Consider the following 27,500-nt stretch of genomic DNA (forward strand, 5'->3'; position numbering starts at 1 on the left):
TATATATATATTATATATATATATATATATATATATATATATATATACTATATATATATATATATATATATATATATATATATATATATATATATATATATATATATTATATATTATATATATATATATATATATATATATATATATATATATATATATATATATATAAGTCTATATAATATATATATATATATATATATATATATATATATATATATATATTAGCTATACATATATTATATATATATATATATATATATATTCTATATATATATATATATATAATATATATATATATGTATGCTATATATATATATATATATGTATATATATATATATATATATAATATATATATATATATATATATATATATATATATATATACTATACGATATATATATATATATATATATATATATATCTATATATATATATATATATAAATATATATATATCATATATAATATATATATATAATATATATATATATATATATATATATATCTAATATATATATATACATATATATATTTATTTACATAAATTATATATATATATATATATATATATCTATATATTATATATATATATCTATATATTATCTATCTATATATATATATATATCTAATATATATATACTATATATATATATATATATATATATATATATCTAATAAAAGGAGCCCATAAAAAAACACCAAAATGTAGAGAGAAAAAGTACTATATTTCAGAGACTGCTGTCTCTCTCTTCAGGTATATACCTGAAGCGAGAGACAGCAGTCTCTGAAATATAGTTACTTTTTCTCTCTACATTTTGGTGTTTTTATGGCTCCTTTTATTAGATGGAATTCTGTTGTTACAGAACACTTTTACCAGTCATATATATATATATATATAACGAATTACCTGCGCGAAAGGTATTTCAGGGTGAGAGGCGACATGAACTTTAAAGCCTCTGGCGGTAGTGTAGTAGGTAAAAGCTTCACTGACGTTCCTGGACTTGAAAGGATCTTTAGTGCAGCGCATAGCAAACCAATTGTGGTCATTTTTGTGATGGAAGGCACCAAAACATAGAGGAATGATCAATATTATATGGGGTAACATTTTCAGATATGGAACCACTTTTGTAGTAATCCCAAAGTCGCCGCCATATTTGGATTTCAAAATGGCGGCTTAAAAATCTTTAATTACAGATAATTCTGGTTATATACAGCTAGAAACTTGGTTTTAGTGTCTAGATATACATATTTGAGGTCAAGGAATTGAATGGTTCTAGTTAGAAGTTGATTTGTGACGCCATATGGATTTCAAGATGGTAGGCTAAAAAAAAGAGAAAATTTATACTTGATATATTTTTGTTCTGTTGTCCGCTATATACTTGATTCTGGTATTTTCTTTCTATTCCAGATTTCAACCATGTCGAAACGGTTCAAGGTAGTTGATGTTTCCAAGTCTCTAACACCCACACCAAAACTGGACTGGGAACTCTGTGTTCTGTGTCAAGCTGATATGAGAGTCCTACAGTGTCCTGCTGCAACTAAAAGAAAAGATGCAGGTGGCTGGATACAAGACATTTGAGACAATATGTTAGCATTCAGTGAACTAGGTGAGCTGCCACAAGATATGGACTTACAACAACTAGATGAAGGCCAAGGGATAGCTGCCACTCTGGCTGCCCCCAAACCAAGTGGCACAAGTCATGCAGGGTGAAATACAACACTACCAAGCTACAATGGGCACAGAAAAGAGGTCATTCTGAAGGAAGCCCTGCCGCCAGTAAAGCACAGATGAGTACAAGCGAACTAGATCTAAAGGCAGCTTGTGTCAAAAACATACGCAATCGTCTATGCTTCTTCTGCCACAACAGCTTGGTTCAGAGTTTCATCAAGTAGCGACACTGGAACTAGATGAAAAACACGTTCGCAACGCTGCCGAGTTCTTGAGGATACCACTCTGTTAGCCCAACTGAGTGCTGGGGATATGGTGGCAAGAGAGGCCAAGTACCACAAGAAATGTTTGACATCCCTATACAAACCGCGAGAGGGCAGCAAAACACTTGCTGAGGAAAGCCAGAGCAAAGTAGATGTCATTTCAGCAATAGTCCTGCTGAACTGGTAACATACATAGAGGAAACTGCAAAAGAAGAGGACACTGCTCCTGTGTTCAAGATGGCAGACCTCACTAAGCTGTACACAACAAGAATGGAAACAGCTCGGCATTGTGCTGGAAACACGAGTCCATACAACCAGACTCAAGGAGCGAATCCTGGCATATTTGCTGATCTGCAGGAGCACAGAAAGGGACGAGATATCCTGCTGGTGTATAGGAAGACATTGGCAGTGCACTAGCCAAAGCATGTCAACATGACATTGACAGTGATGCTGTGCATCTGGCACGAGCTGCCCGCATTATAAGGAAGGATATGTTCCAGTCATCTCAGCCTTTCAATGGTTCCTTCTCAGACAAATGCCAAGAAGAGTCTGTGCCACAAACTGCTGCTGACAATGGTCTCCATGATGCTAGAGGTGCCAGGCACGTCAATCATCATCCTCAGCATCTTTGACCATAGCTCAACTAATCAAATACAACAGTGTGAAACATGAGAGAAGAGGTGCAGGCACAGACGTGCGGGACACAGCATCAGTCAAGAGAACTCCGTTGCCAATATATCTTGGCTTGATGCTTCATGGCCATACGAGAAAGAGGGAATTAGTTGACACACTATCTGGACTAGGGATCAGCATTGCATATGATAGTGCTACGGATCTCTGCAGAGCTGGGCAATGGGACATGTCAGCACTTTCAGATGGAAAAGGTGGTTTGCCCCCCAAAGCTCCGCAGTAGAGTGTTCACCACAGCAGCTGTGGATAATATAGACCACAATCCCAGCTCCACGACAGCACATGACTCATTCCATGGAACTGGTATTTCATTAATACAACATCCAGACTATGACAATCAAGGCACAGACCGAGGTATTGTCATCATCGGGGGTATCTCCAATGTCAAGGCTGTGGATGACCTTCCACGGTATTATACAGATGTACAGCCAGTTACTTCACCTGCCCAAAAAAACCATGTACCAGCTGGAACCCAAGCGTCACTGCAGAGGAATCCTGCACAAGCTGAGCTCGATAAAGAGAAGAAGTGGCTCCAGACTGTGAAGGATGCATGTGACAGTGGCGATACGCAGAATCCAGGAAACATTTCGTGGGCTGCACATCATGCAGAGAGCCAAGCAGCCCAGCATACTAATATCACAGTCACACCCACCTGCCTTGCTACCCTCTTCCATGCCAAGCCCAGCTCAGTGGCAATGATCCGTCATGCCATGGATGTAGTGAAAGCAGCGGTCAATGAGCTAAATCCTGGGACAATAACCCGTCCATCACACTGGACCAACCACTGTATGCAATCGCCAAGGAGGTGCAATGGAACTGGCCAGACACATTTGGTGAAGATCTATTTGTAGTAATGCTAGGCACTCTACACACAGAGATGGCAGCTTGGAAGACAGCAGGAAACTGGCTGCAAGACAGTGGTTGGACAGAGGCATTGGTTCAGGCAGAGATAGCAACAACAGGCACAGCAGACTCCTTCCTGCATGCAGCTCATGTCAGCCGTACAAGACGCGCCCACCAAGTAACTGCTGCTGCCCTGCACATACTTCAGCACCATGCATATACTAGATACAAAGAAAGAGCGACAGCAAGAGATTAGGAATTATTGCAGTTTGAGGCATGGTGTGACATGAGAGCAGTAGCATGTCCCCAGTTTCAGTACTGGGCCACTGTACTTCACCTGGAGCTCTCTATACTCCTCTTCTACGTTCACTTAGAGAGTCGAACTTCACACTGTACATGGACACCCTACCAGAGCTAGCTGCATGGTTTGCTGCATTGGATCATGTCCACTATGCTCGCTGGTTTCCAGTGCACATCAGGGGACATGGTTGCCTTGCAGAGAAACATCAGATGTTGCTGCCAAGTTCCATATGGGCCACTTCCCATCCAAGAAGACCAGGCATGCTTTTTCCCCGCCTTGCTTAGACCAGGCACATAGGCAAAACAATGCCATGGTCAAAGGTGATGGCGGGGCAGTGGGTCTCACTGAAAATCCAAGTGCCCTTCGACGGTGGATGGTGGCTGGCCCTGAAGTTTGCTCGGGTCATCACAGAATTTGAGACCTCACAACAACTGCACCAAAGAGGAGAGCACAAACACCCACCACCATGAGCAAACCAACAGTGTACAGAAGAATTTGTCCAAGATGTTTTGTGCACTGACAGCAGTCATCGAGGAGATGGGCAACCCCTTTGAAGAAGAAAGCACAGATTTTGCTGTCCTAGACACACAGGAGATCCTGGGCCCAGCTGCAGTAGAGAGTGTGCGTACAGCTGTGCAGATGGGGGCAAGATCAGTTCCATTTATTTGTGAAGGACGTCTGGCAGACAGATCCAAACCACTCAATGATGTCATCAAACGCAACAAACTTCCATTATTTGCATCCATCAAGGGGAAAAGGAAAAAGTGACCAATTAAGACGCAAGCAACAAACTCGGACCTCTGCAAAGGAGTGATTCAGAGCTTTTCTCCAGACTATTACATCGCATGCCAAAAACCAGAGATGGCGATCTCGAGCAGTTCTTCAAACATGAGAACAGTGCACACCCGCCTGCACTATCACAAAATGGACGGATCCGCTTTGGTTCCAAATCTGACTTGCTGAGGCCTTTGGAACAGCTTGTTGAACCAACGTCTCACCCACCACAAGTCTCTTCTGTGATCCTCGATGGGGCTGCAGTGGTTCAAATGCTGAACCCTGGCCACAGCAAAACATTTCTTGACTATGCCACAGACGTATTCGTTCCATACATTCTGTCACAGCTTCAAAATCATTCTCGTCTGGATCTAGTGTGGGACCGCTATGCAAACTCAGGCAGCTTGAAGGCAACTGCAAGGGCTAACAGAGGCAAGGGAATCCGCAGACGTGTTACTGGCACTGCCCGGTTACCAGAGAACTGGCACACATTCCTCCGTGTCGACGAGAACAAGGAAGAACTCTTCCGCTTCCTGTCTAAGCAGGTCATGGAGTCCATCAATGTGCCAGAGAAACAGCTGATTGCTACTGACGGTCAACAGGTAATCTGAATCCCCCTGTTTATATCATATGTCAATACATGTACCCACATTGTCATGGATCTGTAATATAAAAATTAATGTTAATTTCATATAGATTTTTTTGATGATCAGTTGACCGCCTTCACCAAATATATGACATTTTTATGCTTATATCAATATGTCATTGCTGTACCACCCTTTGAAGACACAGCAGCTTTGGCCCCATGCAATCAGGAGGAAGTGGACACGCGCATGATGGTTCATGCAGCAGATGCTGTTAAATCTGGACACCGCAGAATACTCATCCGTACCGTGGACACAGATGTGGTGGTTCTTGCTGTGTGGATGGCCCAGGAGCTACATGAGGCAGTCGATGAACTATGGCTAGCAATTGGTACTGGCAAGAGCTTCCGCTACATAGCAGCACACAAGCTGGCTGCTTCACTGGGCCAGACAAATCCAAGGCACTGCCAGTCTTCCATGCAATCACAGGTGTGATACAGTCTCGAGCTTTGCAGGTCGTGGCAAGATAACTGCATGGAGTCAGTATGGGACATTTTCCCAGAAGTGACAAATGCATTTCTGACCTTGGCATCTGCACCAGTGAGATTTCTGGGGACACATTGGCAACCCTGGAGATATCATAGTACTCCTGTACGACCGAACATGTACATGTTCAGAGGTTGAATCTGGCAAGGAAGAAAACTCTTTGCAAAGAAAGCGCGATCTATTGAAGCAATACCTCCAACACAGGCAGCCCTAGAACAGCATTTGTGAAGAGGGCAACGTACCAGGGTGGATTATTGGTTGGGGGCAGTCTCTTGTCCCACACTGCACTCTACCATCACCATGTGACTGGGGGTGGGTGGAAAATGACGGTTACAGTTTGATCCTTTGTGGACACTACCAGAAGCTGCCCAAATCCTGCTATGAAACTGATTCTCTTGTGTGGTCAAAAAGGTTCAGTGGGAGATGCAAGTGAGAAAAGCAGCTCTGAAATGCACAGCACTATGTGGCTGTGATGGTGATTGCTCAGACTGAATTGGAACTGTGCAGAACTTACGTGTTATTGAATTGATTGATACGCAAGTTCTCTTGCTTGTCGTGTGTATAATTACATGCATATAAATGTGCATAATAATTATGGGATTATCACTTGATTATTAGTTGATAATGGAATTGAAACATGTTCATTACAACTATTTTAATTCCTTGGATTCACATTTGTACATCTAGAACACCAGAATCAAGTATATAGCTGGCACATAACCAAATATATCAGTCATAAATTTCTTTTTTTTAGCCTACCATCTTGAAATCCAATATGGCGTCACCAATCAACTTCTAACTAGAACCATTCAATTCCTTGACCTCAAATATGTATATCTAGACACTAAAACCAAGTCTCTAGCTGGTATATAACCAGAATTATCCGTAATTAAAGATTTGTAAGCCGCCATTTTGAAATCCAATATGGCGGCCACTTTGGGGTTACTACAAAAGTGGTTCCATATCTGAAAATGTTCCCAATATAATATTCTATCATTCCTCCATGTTTGGTGCTTCCATCACCAAATGCACAATTCTTATGAATTTGTTTTGCTATGCCGCTGTACTACTTGGGTCGCGTCCCGATCCAGGCAAGTCTATTATCGAGAAAAAATTCCCCTTCGGTTAAGCATATATGAAAATATATTAATTCCGAGGTAGAGCGAATTAGATATTAATTTACCCCCCTCCTATCTCTGCCTTTTCCTCAAGTTTTGAAATCTTATAGATATCCTTTTCTGCTTCTCTTATTCCTAGTCTTTCATTCAACTGCTGTGAAGCACTTCCAATAGTCAATACGTTCCTTACTTCTCGCATCACTTTCCTCTTTTCAGTATGGTACCTTTGCACATTGTGCATGCCTTACTTTCTAGTCCTTGAATGTTTTTGATTTTTTTTATTCTTGCACCTCTACCACTTTTCTCTTCTCGACACTCCGTATCTGTTCGTTCTTCCCACCAGTTCCCCTGCATTCCCCACACGTATTTCTCTCATGTCTGCCCAGATATTAATCCACTATGTTACCCTGTCCAAATTCTATATGTTGTAATTTCAACTGGAAAGAAGCTGAACTTAGAAGTCAAAGTCTTCATTTCTAACTTGTATTTTTTTAAATGCTCGTCGTTCTATACGTGGTAAAAATTTGAAACGAATTCATTCAGTTATAATAGGGCCTTAGAAAAATCATACACATATTTGAAAAATTATTAATAAGAATATGCATTTCCTGTGCAATAGATTGATGGGCATTAGTTTCCTTTTTAACAACTTATTTATTTTGTTTCTTCGAATTATTTTATACCATTATTATTTTAGAAAATATTAGAGAGAAAATATGTTCCGCGTGAAATGCCTTTGGCATAGCAATATTATTTTTCATGTATTCCAGCTCTCACCTTTTTGCACTTTACTTCTGCAGAACCTTTGCAAATCTCACTTACTTCTTTCATACGACATGAACCCAGACGCATTCACTTTGTCACTATTTTTGCCTTTTACATCTCAATGAAGCTTCAGTCGTGCCGTGAAAACGTAAAGATCATATAGTTGAAATTGCTATAAAGATAAGTTGTTTGCTGTCGCATTGCTCGTTTGTATTTCGTTACTCTCTCCTATATGGACTACTCTTGTAACAGTTTCAGTTGACCTGGAAGTCCCTCTTCCTCTCAGAGTCTCACAAGACAAATATGATAGCCATAAAATGGAAATCAGTAATCTCCAGGTTTCACCTTTCCGGATCTGTGTTTTTAGTTTTCTGTAAACCAAACCTATTGAGATGGCTATTTGCCTCTGTCCGCACTTTTGCTTCCAACCTTCAGATCTTAAAACTACTGAGGCTAGAGGGCTGCAAAGTGGTATGTTGATCACCCACCCTCCAATCATCAAACATGCCAAATTACAGCCTTATTGCCTCAGTAGTTTTCATCTTATTTAAGGTTAAAGTTGGCTATAGGTGTCAACAACACAGGCCACCACTGGGTCGTGGCTAAATGTTTCATGGGCCGCGGCTGAGATTTTCATAGGACGTGGCTGAGAGTTTCATAGAACATTATATGCTGTACAGAAATCTCATTTGCACAGAAGAAACTTCGTTGCATATTTTACTTGTTTATATGTAATGTCAAACTTCAGAGTTCTTTTTATGCTTCTATTTTCCCCTCGTCCTTTATATATATATATATATATATATATATATATATATATATATATATATATATATATATATATATATATATATATAGATATATATATATATATATATATATATATATATTTATATATATAAATATACATATGTATATATATACATACATATATATATATATATATATATATATATATATATATATATATATATATATATATATATATATAATATATATTATATATATATATATATATATATATTTTCTCCTTAGCTTAATAATGTAAACACAATAATTTCATGGTTTCAATGAAATTCCATTAATTAGTTTTTTTTATTTACATTCGTAGTCCATCCATGAAATTATTATTATTATTATTATTATTATTATTATTATTATTATTATTATTATTATGGCAAAACTTACCCATCTACGATGGGTGATAAAATACGGGTGCAGAAGTGAAAAATTTATAAGTACTATTTGTTCAGGAATATTAAAAATAAGGGCGATTACACGAATAGTCTCTCTCTCTCTCTCTCTCTCTCTCTCGTAATGTAATTCAAGGGACGATCACTGAACGCAGAGAAACTTATTATTGTTGTTTCCCCTCTTTTAATGATATTCTCTCTCTCTCTCTCTCTCTCTCTCTCTCTCTCTCTCTCTCTCTCTCTCTCTCTCTCTTAAAGTAAGTGAAGGGACGATCAATGAACGTAAAGAAGTTCGTATCCATTATTGTTTACCCTCTTTTAATGATCTCTCTCTCTCTCTCTCTCCTCTCTCTCTCTCTCTCTCTCTCTCAATGTAAGTCAAGTTACGAAGCACGGTGATGGGATTATCGGATTACTTAGCTCTCAAATCCCAAATTATCTCCTCTCTCTTTCTCTCTCTCATTTTTCGATAGCGAGATAAAATTATGAAATGTAGTGCCTTAATGTCGTTTAAATGGCTCTCTCTCTCTCTCTCTCTCTCTCTCTCTCTCTCTCTCTCTCTCTCTCTCTTGTCGGTGACTTTTCATTAACGGAACAGGTATCTTGATTGGTTCGTTTCTTTGTCAATTACTTTGCACGGTGATACGAATAATATCACCGTTATGCCTATTGATAAATGCTCTTATGATCCCGTGTCTTCCAAAAAAGAGTAGAAGTAGGAACTTGTCAGTTTCGTTTTATTATGTCCATTGGCAGGATCGAAATTCCGAAGCAACATCATCGGGCAGTACTTCTTCAACGTTTATTTTGTGCACTCAGTCCCGATGGATTTAAATTTATTCAAAAAATCTTGCGGATATTGATGATAATTTTTCATCTTCTATTGTGTCCGAGCAGAAAATATTCGCGACTTTCTCCGGGGAAGTTGTACAGAAATTATGTATGAAAAATCGTAAAGTAACTAAGTCTACGGGAACAACCAGCCTCTTTTCACTTCCAGAAACAGCTCCGTTTCAGGGAATTCCTTCTCACCCCCACCCCCACAAAGGAGGAGGGGGATAGGTTGGATGAGACCCCATTACAAAACCATCTTAGGGGTCTCCACCATGACCCTGCCTAGTTTTCATGCCCATCTGACCAGCCGTTTGGCCGTGATTGAATGACAAACAGACAGACAGACAGACAGACATACAGACATTATGCCCTTATAGTATGATTATTATTATCATTATTATTATCATTATTATTATTATTATTTTATTATTATTATTATTATTATCTATTTATTTAAATTTATTTATTTATTTGTTTTCATAGTCATCAAAACAAAATCCAATATTATGCAAAGTGTAGAAGTCACTCCCGAAACATATTCGACAGTCCAGTTCATTTTGTGAACGCATTTCTTCAATTATCCGTTTTTCTAGTGAGACAATTTCATCGACTATAAAACGGTTAATAGTATTCACATAACAGAAACAGTAAACGTAATAATAGTAATTAAAAGAAATGTAAATGTAACTAAACCTAAACTATCGAAAGTGGCTGTTATCAAAACTCACGGGACAGTTTAGAATTCACTATCTCAGTTTAGATTTAGGATGATTTTGATTTATTTGATATTATATTATGTGGATTCATTTACGAGTGATTATGATAGATACACAAAGTAATATCGGTTCACCTTTTTGCATTAACAATTTTGAATGGTATTCAGAAAATATATATTTTTTGTCTATTCCAATTTGTTGCTTTACCGCTGAACAAAATTAATTCATTTTTTTTTCCTTTGATGTTTTCCATAGAAATATCTGCCCAAAATATTCTTGTTGAGGACATTTTAATTTTCGGACAATATAATATATATACTGTGTTCTCTTTTATATGCCACAATATATAAATATTTCTCGCATATTTTTCTTTCCCAAATCCAAACTGAAGGACGTTTCTGGCTTTTGTCAATATTATGGCCGTAATGGAACAGCCGTTATTGTAAAACGCATAAACTACCAAAATTAAATTTAACCTTTGCAAATTGTTTTGAAAATGTGTGAGTTCTTAATGAAGAAGTCACCTCAGAACGATTTTCAAGGAAATGACATTCAAGTATTTGAAAAACGAATATAAAGGATCAGGAGAAGATAACTAGCAATAATAGGAAACATGTGGAAGTAGATAAAGAATTATTTGTAAGAGTATGACTCAGAAAACTTTTAAATTTACTGGGAGTATTTTTCGTTGTTCTTCTATCCAGTTCCCAGTAACAAAAAGCTCAGAGTTTAAAAGAAAAAATATCTTTTCGGAATAGTTATATTGTATCGACTTTTTCTTACTTGGAAATTTATAAAATGGAATAAATAATACTTCAGAACAGATGATTGCAGGTAATGCAGTCATTTCCTCTTGTATTAGACTGAAGTGAAGGAAGAGGGACATATGTTAGGAAGGCAGGCAACATACATTGAATATAACTGCTCTTTAGATTATACAAGGATTAGGCACACTACATCGCTTGAAAAAATGAACAAAATATTTTGAATATTTCAGTAACCGACATCTAAATGCAGTTGCATCTCTGGACGGGAAATATTAATAACTTATTAATGCACAACACCTCAAAATGATCTCATTAAATGAATTGAATAACTGGTGTGAATTAAACCACTGGATTTGAGATGATGTTTGTGGCCTCATGTTGAGGTTGGGTTAAGCCTAAGGTTGCAAAAATGTTATATGTATAAGGAACTTTTCAAGATGATGAAATTTAAATTGTAAAACAAAAGCCAAAACTTCTAGAGTTATTGAACAAGATTATGTATCCTGACGTGAACACAGAAGCAGTACAGCAAATACATAAATATTGAAATCAACGTTTGTAATCAACCAGAGACAAAAACCTATCCAAATAGAACCTCCTAACAGGTCTAGAATGCTAATTATAGCTGGGTGGAAAAAAAGTAGGCCTATTAGCTCAGCCTTGGATTTTTGTAGATTAATTATGAATCGTCAGATTATCAGGTGTTTATGCAAATGCACTTATTAGTATGCAAAAAAAAAAAAAAACTTTGTATGATATACCTATGGAACTGGTGATAACTGGATGTAGAAAAGCTTTGATTTCAATTCCGGGTCACTGTCTGAAAAACGCATTAACAATGTTTGGTCAGCATAAGTTGGTTTTTCTGCTTAGGTTCCTCAACTGTAATGGACTGACATCAGGTAATCTTTTCTCTTGTTACATCTGGAAATTTGGCAAAATGTCAATATGTAACAAGATACACACACACGTATATATGTATGTATATGTGTATATATATATATATATATATATATATATATATATATATATATATATATATATATATATATATATATATATATATATATATATATATATATATATATATACATATATATATACAATGTGAATGAATACAGAAACTCTTATTTTTACTAATTACCGAGAAAATATAAAAGAAATGGTCTTTATATTTTCATCCGTCATTGTTAGGTAACTGTTAATAATTAACATATACTTAGTTGAGTCCGTCTAGATCTGTGGACCAAGATAAATGTCCTCGTAACAAACGACGGGATATCCCTTATCAAGGCCAGGCTCTCGATAGCGAATTCAATTCCAGTTCAAGTTAATTTATATGTCCATCGGAAGAATTATTGAGGAAACAAGCTCAGAGTTTTAGCAACAGAACCTTAAGTGGATCGCTCCGAGCCTGAGATTGACCAGGAAGGCTGCCACCAAGATAGAAAGCATTTAGTTTCAACAATGTTCTTATTTATGTATAAATGCAGGTTGCAATTTACGTTCATTACGCGTTCTGTGTGCATTCTCTGATTTCGTGTTGAAAATCTGCAGACTTTGCATAGTAATTGTTTGAAATAACATAAACATTGTTATAAATATCCCTCTCATTGTATATTTTGTTGAAATGGTATAAATATCCTTCTCATTGTATAATTTATTATCTCCTTTTCAGTAGTACTATTTTTTCTTTTACGGACACAATGTCAGAAAGAACTGGTTTCGTTTATACAGTATCTGGTAAAAGGTTATACTTTTTACTAAATTTAATATACTACGTCTGAATCTGATTCGTATATTCAAAAGTTTCCCTCAACAATTAGTATTCGGTGGAGGTTATCACCAAAATCAGTAATAGTGAGGTTGAATTGTGCTCCTTAAAAATAAAAGGAAAGACTCGACTTAGTTCAACTCCGTAACAAGAATCAGTCCATTGTAAGAAATATAACTCTATTAAGAATTCTAACTCGCGAAGTAATTTTTAAGCCTCATATATCATATCCAATATCTTTCTTACTCTCACTTCACCCCCTTCTCTCTCTCTCTCTCTCTCTCTCCTTCTCTCTCTCTCTCTCTCTCTCTCTCTACTCTCTCTCTCTCTTTTCTCTCTCTCATCTCTCTCTCTCTCTCTCTCTCTTTGAAGGAAAGGGATTTGTCTTTGAAAGAGCATGCCAAGAGAGAACTTGATCCCCGAGCTATTTGTCAATCTTAAAAAATACCGTGGCCTTTGAATGCTTCTCATTTTTGTTAAAGGAATGCCAACATACAAGAAAAGGGTCCGATATTTTAAAGTTAATGCAGGAGAACAAATCTGTGGTAAGCTATCTTTTTGTTCCCGAAATAAAACGAGAACTTTGACAGGATCCCCAGCTGAGCGATGTCATTAGAACATCTTTGAATTTAAAACGAATCGAGATGCACGAGCTCTCTCTTTCGTTACTGATCTAAATGTGTATGCACATAGAGACTGCTGCGGCTAACGACTCGTATCCCCCAACCCCCAAAAATAACCGTCCGTTCCCTGTATAAGAAAAAAAAAGTTGGAAATTTACCTTGCCTTTTTTTTCTCCCTTTTTTTTAGAATGCAACTTCTTCAAATTGATTCTGTAAAACTGATTTCAGAAATATGATTTAACACTCCTGGGAAACATCTATCTGTTCCTATATCCTATAGCATCTTTTTATTTTGTTTTCAGGAAAATATATTTTATAGCAGCATATAATATTTATTATAAAAGAATGTGGGTTTTCACCTGCTTCTGAGGTTTCTTAATCTCGTTATCCTACTGTTGGAACCAACTGTAGTATTATTTACAAATGAAAGCATTTCTTATCTTCATGTGCTGCGACAAATTTTGTACTTGTACCTCCATTAGGTACGTTTACCGCAGAAAAAAAAGAAAAAGTAGGACACGTCAACAATGAAAGTTTGTTTTTATAAGTAACATTCATGTGTTAAATAAATTGCAATGTCAACAATGCTTTGATGCTCGCCGACATTCCAAAGTGGCTCTTATTAGTTCCTTCCAATAAAAAAAAATTACTTATGTCCATCTTTCATCAAAACAAACAACAATAAGTAACTGTCATTCAAGCACCATTCTCTGCCTCATTAATATCATTGATGATAAAGACTGCGAGAATTATAGCGACAGCATTTTGGGGAAATTCTTAGACTCCTATAGGTTCAGACATGTGAAGGTATGTATTCTGCTATTAATGCAAAACAGTGAACGAATATCTGCATTGCATTTTCCAATAACTGATCGCCTCTCATTTTCATATAATATAATTTTTTCCCTGTGATGATCTTGGCTAGTTTCTTTCAGAACGATTTCTTTGGCAATCATTGAAATGTAGACAAAGTAAAAATACGAAATAGAAAAGACTAACTTCAGTGGTGAGCGGAAACATATTTTTAAGAATCGCTTGTAGCCCATATTTTTGAAGCTAGAAAAAGTGTTTCAAGAAGCCAAACAACTGCAAGGTTCTCAAATCTCTACGCCTTGTATTATAAGGATAACCAAGTACAGTCCTGTAACCCAGCAACCTCTGCTCATAGGCAATGAGGATCCCGGAGAAGAAATAAGAGTAGCGCAACGGAAAATAACTCATCCTTCTCAAGTGCCGTCTAACAATGAAGGCTTTTGTGATGCTAGACAATAATTGGCTCACTGATTCGGAGATGCAAGAACGAGGAGGAAAGAGTAAACAAGGAGCTGAAAAGAAATTCTGTAACAAGAAAATAGTATATGATAAATTTTAATTAGCATCTAAAGTTTAACAAATGCAGGAATTTTTTCTGGTGATAATTTTCTATTGACAAACAAGTGTTTAAACTTACATAATATTTCTGACATCATTGTTACAGATGCAATTCCAAGAGTTTTCATTGTGTAAGAAAAAATTAGGCAGACATAACACAGGATTGAAATTCAAGGCACTAACATTTTTTATGGTGTCAGGAAAAGGGTCGCTTGGAAGGATTACACCTAAAATAATGGTGAACTTACGTTAGGAGCGAGGGAATTCGTCTACCGTGATGAAATATATAGACACAGTTAAACTATGTTCTTAATATAAGACTAACACTTCGTACAAAAACATCCAGGAAGTGTTTGGAGAAAGGAAAGCCGGCTGTTGACGTCCGTGTTTTCTAACTGTATTCTGTATAAATCTTACAACAAACGATGAAAAAAGTCATCGGAATTTTACAGGATCACAAAACAGTAATAATCGCTTTTTTTCTTAAATTCTTACTCAACAATTACAAAGGCACGTCACTCAAATTAAAGCAATACAATAAAAATAATAATAATAATGCAGCATTTCAATAAACCTAGATTATCTAATCAAATTCATAATTCAAATGACATTAAAGAAAACGTTGAAACAGCAAATTAAATGGCATACTCACCTAAATAAATAAGTAAAGCTTTCATAAAGTTAATTCCAACAAACTAGAACAGCAATTTTCGCATTAATAGCAATGAGATGGTGAAAAGGGGATGTAAATGAAGGATTGTGAATTACGGTTATGTCATTACGTATACCCTTTTCCCTGTTTCTTTATGTAAACCAGTGACTTGTGCTTTCCATCTGCTTATTGGTTTTAGAATCAAACTTAGCCTTCCTTATCTGGCTTTTAAGGGAATGTCCGTCATGCTATCTTACTAATCTGTTGTTGCTCGCTAATTTACCACCTTAATCTCTGTTTAGCTTCCCTACTCTGACCTAGTTCCCCTTTTACATCTTTTCAGGATGCCACTGCCTTGCCCTCTTTCCTCAGTCATTTTGCTCCCGTAGGGGTTAGTGCCGACAGTGCACCTCATGCGGTGCACTGTAGGCATTTCTTAAGGTTCTTTGCAGCGTGCCTTCGGCCCCTAGCTGCAACTCCTTTCGTTCCGTTTACTGTACTTATTTTCATATTCTCTTTCTTCCATCTTACTTTTCATCCTCGCCTTACAATTGCTTCATAGTGACACTGCGAGGTTTTCTTCATGTTTACACCTATCAACCCTTTTACTGTCAGTTTCCATTTCAGCGCTGAATGGCTTCACAGTCCCAGTGCTTGGCCTTTGGCCTAAATTCCATACTCAATTCAATTCAGCTCAACAATTGGGTACTTCCTCCCTTCAGAATTGTTTGCCTTAGTTTTCTATCTCCTGCATATAATGTTTAGATATCTTTACCAAAGAAGAAACGTTCATTAGCATTACCATTTAACATAATATCAGAGTGATTTCGGTATGTGCACTGGTCCGTTAACGAATGAGAGTAATGGGTTTTAGTCGTGTTTATATTTCTGTGGACCCCATAATGAAAATGTCCAGTAGATTGATCGTTAGAGATCATGTTTAATATATTCGAATAAGTTAGGATTATTTACCTCACGAAGAAAGGGAATGTTCATCTTTGTTAATCTTCATAACCTTAATGATTAGAAGACAATACTTATTATTTTTATTGCAACAGTTCATTTATGTCCACCGTTTACTTTTCCTCCCCCTTACTGTAATTTAGTTTCAGAAAGGAACAATGTATACACGCTTACACACACATATATATATATATATATATATATATATATATATATATATATATATATATATATATATATATATATATATATATATATAATATATATATATATATATATATATATATATATATATATATATATATATATATATATAAATATACATATATATATATATATATATATATATATATATATATATATATATATATATATATATATATATATATACTATATATATATACGTATATATATACATACATACATATATATATATATTTATACTATATATATATATATATATATATATATATATATATATATATATATATATATATATATATATATATATATATATATATATATATATATATATATATATATATATATATATATATATATATATATGCCTTAAGACTGAATTACAATTTTGCTGCTGCTGTTGTTTTAGATAAAGTTAGCTTTATGCCAGCACGGGCTTTTGCTCCTAGAGCAGCCCGTAATTCATTTTTGGATTTGCACGTGTAATTATGAATATAAAGGTGATTATTATGATCTTATGGTCGTGCCAGGGAAGTGGTGTGGGGGAAATTAAAGGTTAACAGGCGGGGTTAATAACCTCTTTGAGCGCTAAGACACTTGCCAGTAGGAGAGAATAGGCGATAGTAGCAGAATGAGGCAGGCTACGGTATTTACCATGCCACATTTCATTTACTCGGACGATATTAGCCTCGATCATTAATTGGTAGAAGAGACCGATGGATGAAAGGAATAATTATTTGTCATAGAAACAGCGGTGTGAAAAAGGTAAAAGCTGGCCTTGAGGGGCGGGGGATTTTACTTGGGTGAGAATATAGAAATTCTTGAAAGGAGAAGGGTTGTTAAAGATAAAAAAGATGATACAATGTTGGCTGTATCTTTCATGATGGATAGGTCCTAAGAAATCCCGATCGTTCGCAAAGCGATAGTAGATTCATTTTCTTGTTTCCTACCTGGTTGCGGGTAGGAACTCAGGAAATAAATTAAATTAATGACTGTTCTCGAGGACGTGCTTCGATAGTTTCGTGTCCGTTCTGTCGTTATCGACGTATTTCTCTTAACTGTTTTTTTTTTATTTATTTATTGGCATTCTATCATTAAAGCAGTGCTCTATAGGCTCTTCAGGGACAATTTCACAGTAACTGCATGCTCTTGGATTGTTCTCTATCCTCCGCCAGTTGGACAGATATCCGAAAACTTAATCTGCGAATATAACAGTTAATATGCGTGGTGTTTTCTCTCGATACATTACGCGGATGTAAATTGGTGGTTTCTACTAAATACCAATTTGTCAGTTATGAACCTTCAAGTAAGCCTTCCTGACACTGATTTCTTCTTACTGTTGACAGTATGCTACTGTTTTTGTTTTTTAACTGGATTAATGATGATCCCAGTTTGATATTTATGCAACTGCAATTGCAGACCGCTTTGTTGCAAGGGCGTCTGCTTCTTCATTTCCATGAATCCCAGCGTGAATCGCTATCCAGTTTAGTGTCATTTGTCTGCCTCCGTTTGGTGAAGAGAGTCTGTTCTTTATGCAAGGAGATTGGGCATAAAGAAGCCCCGGATCCACAAACTCCAAACAGCAGAAGCTGTGAGCATAAATCAGCAACGGCCTGCTTTAAATATACAAAGGAACATGGACTTCATCCTCCCAAAGGGAGGCACGGACGACAAAACACTGCTGGACACCATTACTAATAACATACCAAATCGAAAGTATCGGCCAGAGACGGGAACTATACCCTTGCCTAAGCCCTCTGGGCACGCCTTAAGGACCTTTACATTAACAGATGGTATGCGCATACCTGTCGGCTGCCGTTTGTCTGTTTTTGCGTTTACACTATTCAGACAGAATGTGGATTCCAACCAAGATATCTCAGTCGCCTGTATAGAGCAAGATGAGTAAGTGACTCCTCCCACAATTTCTGTCTCGTCTTGAAGACTTAACGACAGTCGTTGCCGACATGTAGTTTGGTCGTTGACTTCTTTACACAAGGATTTTGGTCGCTTCGACATGCCTATCAGGCAGGTATGCACAGACCATCTGTTAATATAAAGGGCCCTTTAAGGAATAGTACGTCGCTCAGACATCCGGCAAGAGGATGAACCGTCGTCCAATAGAAATTCAGCTCTCAATGACGTCGTTGCATGAGATTCGACTAGTAGAAATTCGAAACCCTTATGACGGTCCTACAAGAAACTCAACGTCAACTCTAAGCAATAAAAATCGTGTATGTAGATTATAATTTTTACGGGCTGCTCTATGAGCAAGAACCCATGTGGCATAAAGCCAGTTCAGTTAGAAACAACAACATTTTTAATTCAGTCCTGAGAGACTTGCCTTTGAGAGGTGACGAAACGGTCTGTCGACTAGTGAAAGGGAGTAATTGAGTCTTGGTAAGTAAGATAGTAGCAGCAGAAATGCCATTGATTACAACAGAATTGTATAAGGGAGAAAATATGCCCATATAGCATATATGTCTGTGTGTGTGTGTTTTATTACGTGTGTTGGATATATATTTTGTCCAAAGACCAGAAAATTCTGCGATGGTTCTCGTAAAGAATGGCAGAGCATTATGACAATTTCCTTAATATTATTTTGTGGAAAGTGCAACATCAGCTATTCCAGGCCACGGCAGAAGTTACCACGGCGGAACGAAATTTTTTAAAGCTCCTAATTGTCTCGATTTTATCCTCTCCTAATGTTTTCGTACCATTTTCCTTCTTCTTCTTCTTCTTCTTCTTCTTCTTCTTCTTCTTCTTCTTCTTCTTCTTTTTCTTTTCTTTTTCCCCTTTTTTTTCTTTTTCTTTTTCTTCTTCTTCTTCTTCTTCTTATTCCAAGTATGGCAAAGAAGGAACATATGGTTTGGAATGAAATGGTATAAAGTTTATTTTTGCGTGTTAATTTTGATGTAGTTACAAATTATTTTTGTTTTTTTTTTTTGCTTTTCTTCCGTATAAAGCAGTGGATCTAAGTATTATATACAAAACATTTGTTATACTATTTGGATCACCAAGGGGCTAGTACTAAAGACGGCGTCGAAACAAAGGAGCTTCGGTAATGTTCGTACCAAGAAGATTCACATCACTCGTGCATCTGATGTCTAGGCCAGTCCTTTTACGACGCTCCTGATTGGCTGTTTGATAAGCCAATCACAGGGCAGGAAAATCTCAGTCTCTCTCGAGAGTCCACATGGGCATGATGTATGTTCCACTCTCCTGATGGTATACGTCTGTCAAAAGTATCCATCAGGAGAGGTGGAACATGCATCCTACCCATGTGAACTCTCGAGAGAGCTGAGAGTTTCCAGCCCTGTGCTTGTCTTATCAACAGCCAATCGGTAGCATCGTAAGGGTCTGGCATAGACATCAGATGCACGGGTGATGTGAATCTACTATAGCACCTCGGAGTATGTGACGACTAAATGTGGATACATACCAACCAAACGTCACTACGAAATCAACATCGTGATCTTTTGAAGATGAAGTTACTTCAAATTCTGAAGAGAGCTGCTAATATTTGAATAAACTGCATACCGTTGGACAATTTTAATGGCAAGAATTTTGTTTCTATGATAAAAAAACTACCCTAACCATAAATGAATAAATAAATAAAAAGATGTTAGACTTAAACAACTGAAGTGTCTAAGAACGAAAAGGAGATCCCAAATGATAATCAAGGAAACTGGAGAAGAAACATTAGATAATTAAAAATTAAACCAATATTAAAATTTCATAAAACCTATTGCAATGGGAGAATTCCTAAATGATTAGTTATTCATAGCATTATGGTTTACAAAGCGTAAAGTCAAAGAAGACGTAACGGTAAGAAGTCAAACAATAAAGCGGGATTTGTTCAGCTAATTCTGTATCAAACAAATGCCAAAGTTGGGCAGAAAAGTCCAGATAAAGAGCACCATCTGCCACAAACTTTTTGCAGCCGCAATTATTGCCAGCGAAATTTGCGCCCAACGTTTTGTCCACTTGGTAAATTTTCGTCGTGTTCGCGAGATTCGCGAATTATGAAAACATTTATTTGGTTTGATGGTGTGAAAATTCCGAGTATGACAAAAGTAGTTGACCGAGATCTCATCATTAACAAAAATTAAAAAATAAAAGAGAGAGAGAAAAAAAAACAAGATTTCTTTTGTCGTCTCTTACTGTCATCTATAGATTTGCTTAATGTTACTCATTCTAATTAATTATTTACTTTACCACGATAGTACTGTATACGTATTTGATTAATACCCGTAGAGGATGTATATATATGAAAACCAGGAAACGCACACAATTTTGCACGAATTATATTACATTATAAAAGTTACAATATCAATAATCGACTTTCCAGTATGAAATAGTACTAATTTCCATACGATATACCACGAGACTATTTAGTTGATCAAAAGCTGTATAGTGGCTAGGCATAAGTAAGGGCACATACTGCTTTTTGTTACGATAATCTAACTTACTTTTTTCGATGAAAAATCCGGAATTTCGAATTAGAATAAAAACAATAACAAAGCTACTCCTTTACTCCGGGGAGAAGATACGATACCAGTTTTTTTTTTTTTTCATGCTGTGTCTTACCAAGGATTAGGCTGGCATTACACGTTTTGACTCGATTTTTCCATAATGACAGTTCGAGGTAATTCTGAAAAGGTACGCTTCTTTTTAATTTCCTTTCTGTCTGATTGCAAAGCTTTCAGTGAAATTGTTTACAGAAATATTATGAAAACGAGAAAATGCATTATTTCAGACATTCCTGCTGCTTTAGCGTGTTGATATTGGTGAAGTGTGAGTGAAGCAAGGAAGGTATCAGGGTCTTTCCAAAAGACTGGAACGAGCTCTGGTTAATCTCTTAATGATAAGTTCAGCATTCACGAGGAGAACGTTGGACCATACGTATTTTAATTGGCAGGAAGTATGAATATTAAGAGGAAATGTAAGATGAATGTTTTTTAATGTATGAGGCTATAAAAGCATAGACATTGAGATATGAAGAAGTGGGAAAAGATTATTAATACCATGGCGAAAGGATGGATCGTGATGGTTTGTCATATGGAAAGAATAGAAGATGATAGTCCATTGAATGAATGTACAACTCATGCATATGTGGAAGGAGGGAGAAACCGTAGATAGATTATGTGAAATGCACATTGTAAAAGAAAAACCTTAGTATCCAAGAAGTTGGAGTCGCTTGCAAGATGGAAGCAAGTAATGCTAGGTGTATATATATATATATATATATATATATATAGATATATATATATATATATATATATATATATATATATAAATCTTCTGTGTAATTTTATCCATGCTTCCTCATAAAAATGTACGAATGTGACAGTATCTTTTGCGTTGCTTTCCTTCGAGCACCTCTGTAATGGGATAAATTAAGCAAATAAACAAAAGCAAACTAGCTTTTAAAATCATTCATAAATATTTACGAGAAAGTTTATTAAACCAATTACTTGGACGTCATTTGTATGTATGTTTTTCCTCTTGGATTGATGCACATTTTGCTCCGTGTAAGAACGAATATAACATGATTGTTGACCAGTATCACGGTCAGCAACTAGTTGTTATAAAACTGTTTTGTTGTTCCTACTAACAATTCTTTATCAATACATAAATCATGGAACATTCTCATTATGAAGTCGAGGAAGGAAGAATTCCGTTTATTCGGAAAAAATTTAGAACAAGAAAAACTGTAGAAGTATCTATTAAGAAAATGTAAATGTAAATTCTGCGGTAATGTTTATACGAACCCTTAATACGCATTACAGACGCTAAAGAAAAATATCTCTTTTGGCAAACAGGAAAAATTCTTCCATTAACTTCCGTGAAATGCATCCGCAACAATTATTTATGACTGACTGCTTTTACATTAACAGTGATCATAGATGACTAGAATAAAAAAGATCATCTCATCCTTCCTTTTTGTGAAACGGTGAAATAAAAAATGAGTAATAAAGCAGACACCACAGCGATAAAAATCATTAAAGAATTCAGGTCACTGTGCATTAACCAAATGCAAAGTTTTATGGAGAAAAAGTGAGAGAGGAGAACACCGTTTTCCAGACTGATGCTTCATGAGGTCGGGAACAGCCATGTTTCCGCATCCGCAGTTTTTGATAACGAATTTTGCATTTGGCTTCTGACGATTTGTCACCAAAGTTTTCACGATTTTTATGAGTCCATAATTTCAAAATATGATTCTTTGCTTTGATGAGTTCGCGTTGCAAATAAAAATCTGAAGTACATAATATAGAGGGAATTGTACCGCCAAGAATTAAATTTTTCCATTATATTATTTGCTTCATTTCACTCTCTAGATTGTATGTTCCATTTGTTATGAATCATGGGAATGAAACCAAGGGCATTGATGAATAACAAATGTAAAATGGAAATAAAGTTAAGACATTTTCCAGTAAATAGATTACATTTCCATTATATCAAAATAAAAGATTGGTGTAAATGAAACTAAAGGAAACGAAAGTTTAACCAATGCAGTATGAGTAACGCACATATTTCCTTTATGTACTCCTAGTTGTTTTTTTTACTTTTTCTATGGCGTTTTTCTATTGTCTAAGTTAATTATATCTTAGTTTTACCAAACCACTGAGCTGATTAACAGCTCTCTTAGGGCTGGCCCGAAGGATTAGATATTTTTACGTGCCTAGGAACCAATTGGTCACCTAGCAACGGGGCCTACAGATTATTGTAGGATCCGAACCACATTATATCGAGAAATGAATTTCTATCACCAGAAATAAATTCCTCTGATTCCACGTTGGCCGAGCCAGGAATCGAACTTCGGACCACCGGATTGGTAGCCAAGCGCGAAAACCATTCGTCCAACGAGGAACTTTTCCATTTGTCTAATCGTTCCATCTCTTCGGTTGGGAAATCAAAACTCTCAACAGGTAACATTCCTACTATCTAACAAAGACATCGAAGCCATGTTGTACTTAACAACAAGTTATCGAAAAAAAAAAAAATCCAGTGCTCAGTGTAAAGTTGATGGATTTTGATTAAATTTTCAGCTGCGATACAAATATTACGTGAATAGACGCACTCTTTCCAATGGGAAGCTTTTCAGATTAAGCTGTGCGTATAATGAAATCGTGCCTTTTTTTTTAGCGTGAAAAGAACCATACTTCAGCTAGGCTTAAGCACTTCTCTCTCTCTCCTCTCTCTTCTCTCTCTCTCTCTCTCTCTCTCTCTCTGTGTCTCAAAAAAAAAAAAAAAAAGATATTGCTGATGCAGGAATAAATGATTGAGTGGGATAGAAATTGGCACAAGAGACTGAACATTGATTGACGAGACATAAGTACCGACGTAAGAGGAAGCTTAACGCTTTTTCATTCCAACCTTATTCTTTAGTAATTTTGGGAACTTTTTTCTTTCGTTCTCCAACTACTCTTCTACACTGGGTAATATTTGCATGCTAATTGATGGGTCTAGGTTTATATTCTTACGCATATATTTTCTTATATCAGGTAGCATATTCCTTCACAATAGGTGGGACATGTAGTTGCGAAAGGAACAAATTTAAAGTGAGGTTAAAAGCGTAATGTTTGATCGTCGAACGAAAAAAGCAACAAGAGGATTATCTCAAAAGCAAATGGTTTCTTGTTCTCGTGACACGCTTCCATAATCCCGAGATGTCAGAAGCTTTCAAATGAAATTTGAACATTTTAAGAAGTAACAACATTCTTAATTTTACAAATATTAATACACTAATGTTAATACCTAATGAAGATATACTATGTGCAAAATTAAAAGCCACTTCCCTACTCGAGAAAAGAGGGCATGGGTTCCATAAGGGCTGGTTTGAAAACTATTTAGTTATTTACATTGAAAACTTTTGTTCCTCTGGTAACAATGAGCAATGAATTATATACAGGTGTTATCGGCTATGTTGAGTTTCACCCATTATGTAGCAGGCTTACGGCTATTGATTCCGCTCCTTTTAGATTAAAATCATTGCAAAATAAAGCAAGGGTCACGACTTCTGGAACCACATACTCTTAGACCTGGATTCCATCGTGATGTGCGTCAGAAATAATTATATATATATATATATATATATATATATATATATATATATATATATATATATATATATATATATATATATATATATATGTGTGTGTGTGTGTGTGTGTATATATATATATATATATATATCTATATATATATATATATATATATATATATATATATATATATATATATATATATATATACTATATATATTGTATGTATATATATACACATATAATATTTCTGAAGCACATCGGGATCGAATCCAGTTCTTTCAATTAAAAGGAAAGAGACCGCTCCCAACTAAGCTATACAAATCATAAAATCTTAACGCACGAAAGGCGAGTTCTTTGTAAAACTAAGAAGTTCCCGCGTGTATTGGTTCTGAATGTTTAACAGGTATTTTATCGAGTAGAGTCAGAGCAATATTGTTATTGTTTTATTATTATTATTATTATTATTATTATTATTATTATTATTATTATTATTATTATTATTATTATTATTAGCAGCATGAAACAAATGTCGAGTTTTTCTTCTAGCATTTACTGGGCAGTAGGTTTATAAATTCTATAAAGATTCTTTTGGATGATAAACTATTCAGAATTACGACTTACATGATTTTACTTTGAATAACAAATTCTTTATATTTTGCATGAGGAAAGAAATATGCAAAGAGAGAGAGAGAGATAGAGAGAGAGTGAGAGAGAGAGAGAGAGAGAGAGAGAGAGAGAGAGAGAGTCGTAATTGCAATATCATACATACAAATTCCATATGAAATAACATTTTCTGAGTTTCATTGTAAAATCAGCTAAAAAATATTTTGGAGTTGGAATTTGCAAATGGTAAACAACTGAATTCAAATATATGCAAATACTACCTTATTTGACCATATTTTTTCTGCCAAATGCCGTTCGATATACATTTCTCAGTAGCGAGTGAACTTCACATCCAAATACTACTTTCGTGGAATTATTTAATGCCGTATTGTCTATGCCCTAATATTCTCGCTATTTCATTTCGAAAATCCTTCACCAGGCGGACGGCCAAAGTAAAATGCTGCTTCATATTATTATTTTGAGTTAATATTGAAGTGCGCTATTATTTAATGTATGTAGCCACTTATTATCGCACGAATATAATAATTCTAATAAGATTCCGCTACTATAGAAAATGAATTACGGAAATTTAGCGCCTACAAATGAGTGAGCGTAATGTTGAATTACATTTGTCTACAAAATTGAAAGCTACCTGTTTAACATCAACTAAATCATATGTCAAACTTCACAGAGAATATCACTCCTTCTTCGACCAAGAAATGAAAGAGTAGATTTATGAAAAAAATTTTTGAGACGTTTTATCAACCAATAGAACGGATCTCTCTCTCTCTCTCTCTCTCTCTCTCTCTCTCTCTCTCTCTCTCTCTCTCTCTAAGCTGACCTTGATTGATACCACTGATAACGTTGTGTAAAAGACCGTTCAGAGATAGATGCCGTATTGTTTATTTCAACATACGTAAGTCTATATTGCAATTGCTTATATCTTATTTTCAAATTATTCCAGAGAGAGAGAGAGAGAGAGTACGAGAGAGAGATGAGAGAGAGAGAGAGAGAGAGAGAGAGAGGAACTGGGACAGATTTGTTTAGTTCCTTGTAGAAATCATATCTGATGAAAAATACCTACCTACTCACCAAATTAGATGTACCTTTTCACTATCAGCGTTTATTCGAAGCAAGCATGTGACCCCTTTTGAAACGGAAACCCTATGTGTGTATAGTATATATATATATATATATATATATATATATATATATATAATATCTATAATATATATATATATGTATATATATATATATATATCATATATAATATATATAATATATATATATATATATATATATATATATATATATATATATACACGATATATATACCTGATATAGAGCAGGCATGTTAAGGTGTTTGACATCTTATTAACTTTCACTTCGAATGTAGATAAGAGGTATTTGATTATTACTAGTGCACTGAATTAGTTTATAATTATCCTCGTTAATTATCTGGCGTACTTGTTCCTCAGATAAGAAGGATTTTGCATTCCATGACGTAGCTAATTACACAGGATCACTGCGTACCTTAACCTCACAATCTCACTACTGGGGTAATAAAGTTTACTGGGTAGTAGATACTACCACGCACTTTCTAATAACTTGTAAGATCCATAGGTGAAAGTTTGGTCCCCACTAAGGACCAACATCATTTAGTAACAGTTCGTTGGGATGTAACTTTTTTTTACTAGACCTTTATGAGGGTGTCGGATGGTGGTGTCAGGTGTATTTCATATTGCAGATGAAAAATAAAACATGAAAATGAAAATAAAATTTTTCAGATCATTCATATCTGCCATGATAAATAACGACTTAGAAATAATTTAGATAAACATTAGCATTATGAATGGTTTTCCTACAGAGGAAATAAAACATTGCATATTGTCAGGCATTGTTTTTTCAAGAAAGTTTTCCTAGTTGTGTAAGCAATTAGCAAGAAGATCAGGTAAATTAACCGTGGACTTAATAACTCCATTTTCAAATGGACGAAGCAGTACAGCCCAATATTTTATGTTCTTATGGGCGTTCAACACATTTCAAGTTAAAAAGAAAGTATGATATAAAAACCAACGGCAATACTCTTGAAATGTAAAATAGAATTAACTCTCCCTCTCTTGCATTACCTGCTCCCCAGGGTATGATTACATTAAGCTCCAGAACACAAAGCCTTCTGAAAAAGGGCTTGGCTCTAATATT

This window comes from Macrobrachium nipponense, chromosome 31 (assembly GCF_015104395.2).
Source record: "Macrobrachium nipponense isolate FS-2020 chromosome 31, ASM1510439v2, whole genome shotgun sequence".
NCBI lineage: Eukaryota > Metazoa > Arthropoda > Malacostraca > Decapoda > Palaemonidae > Macrobrachium > Macrobrachium nipponense.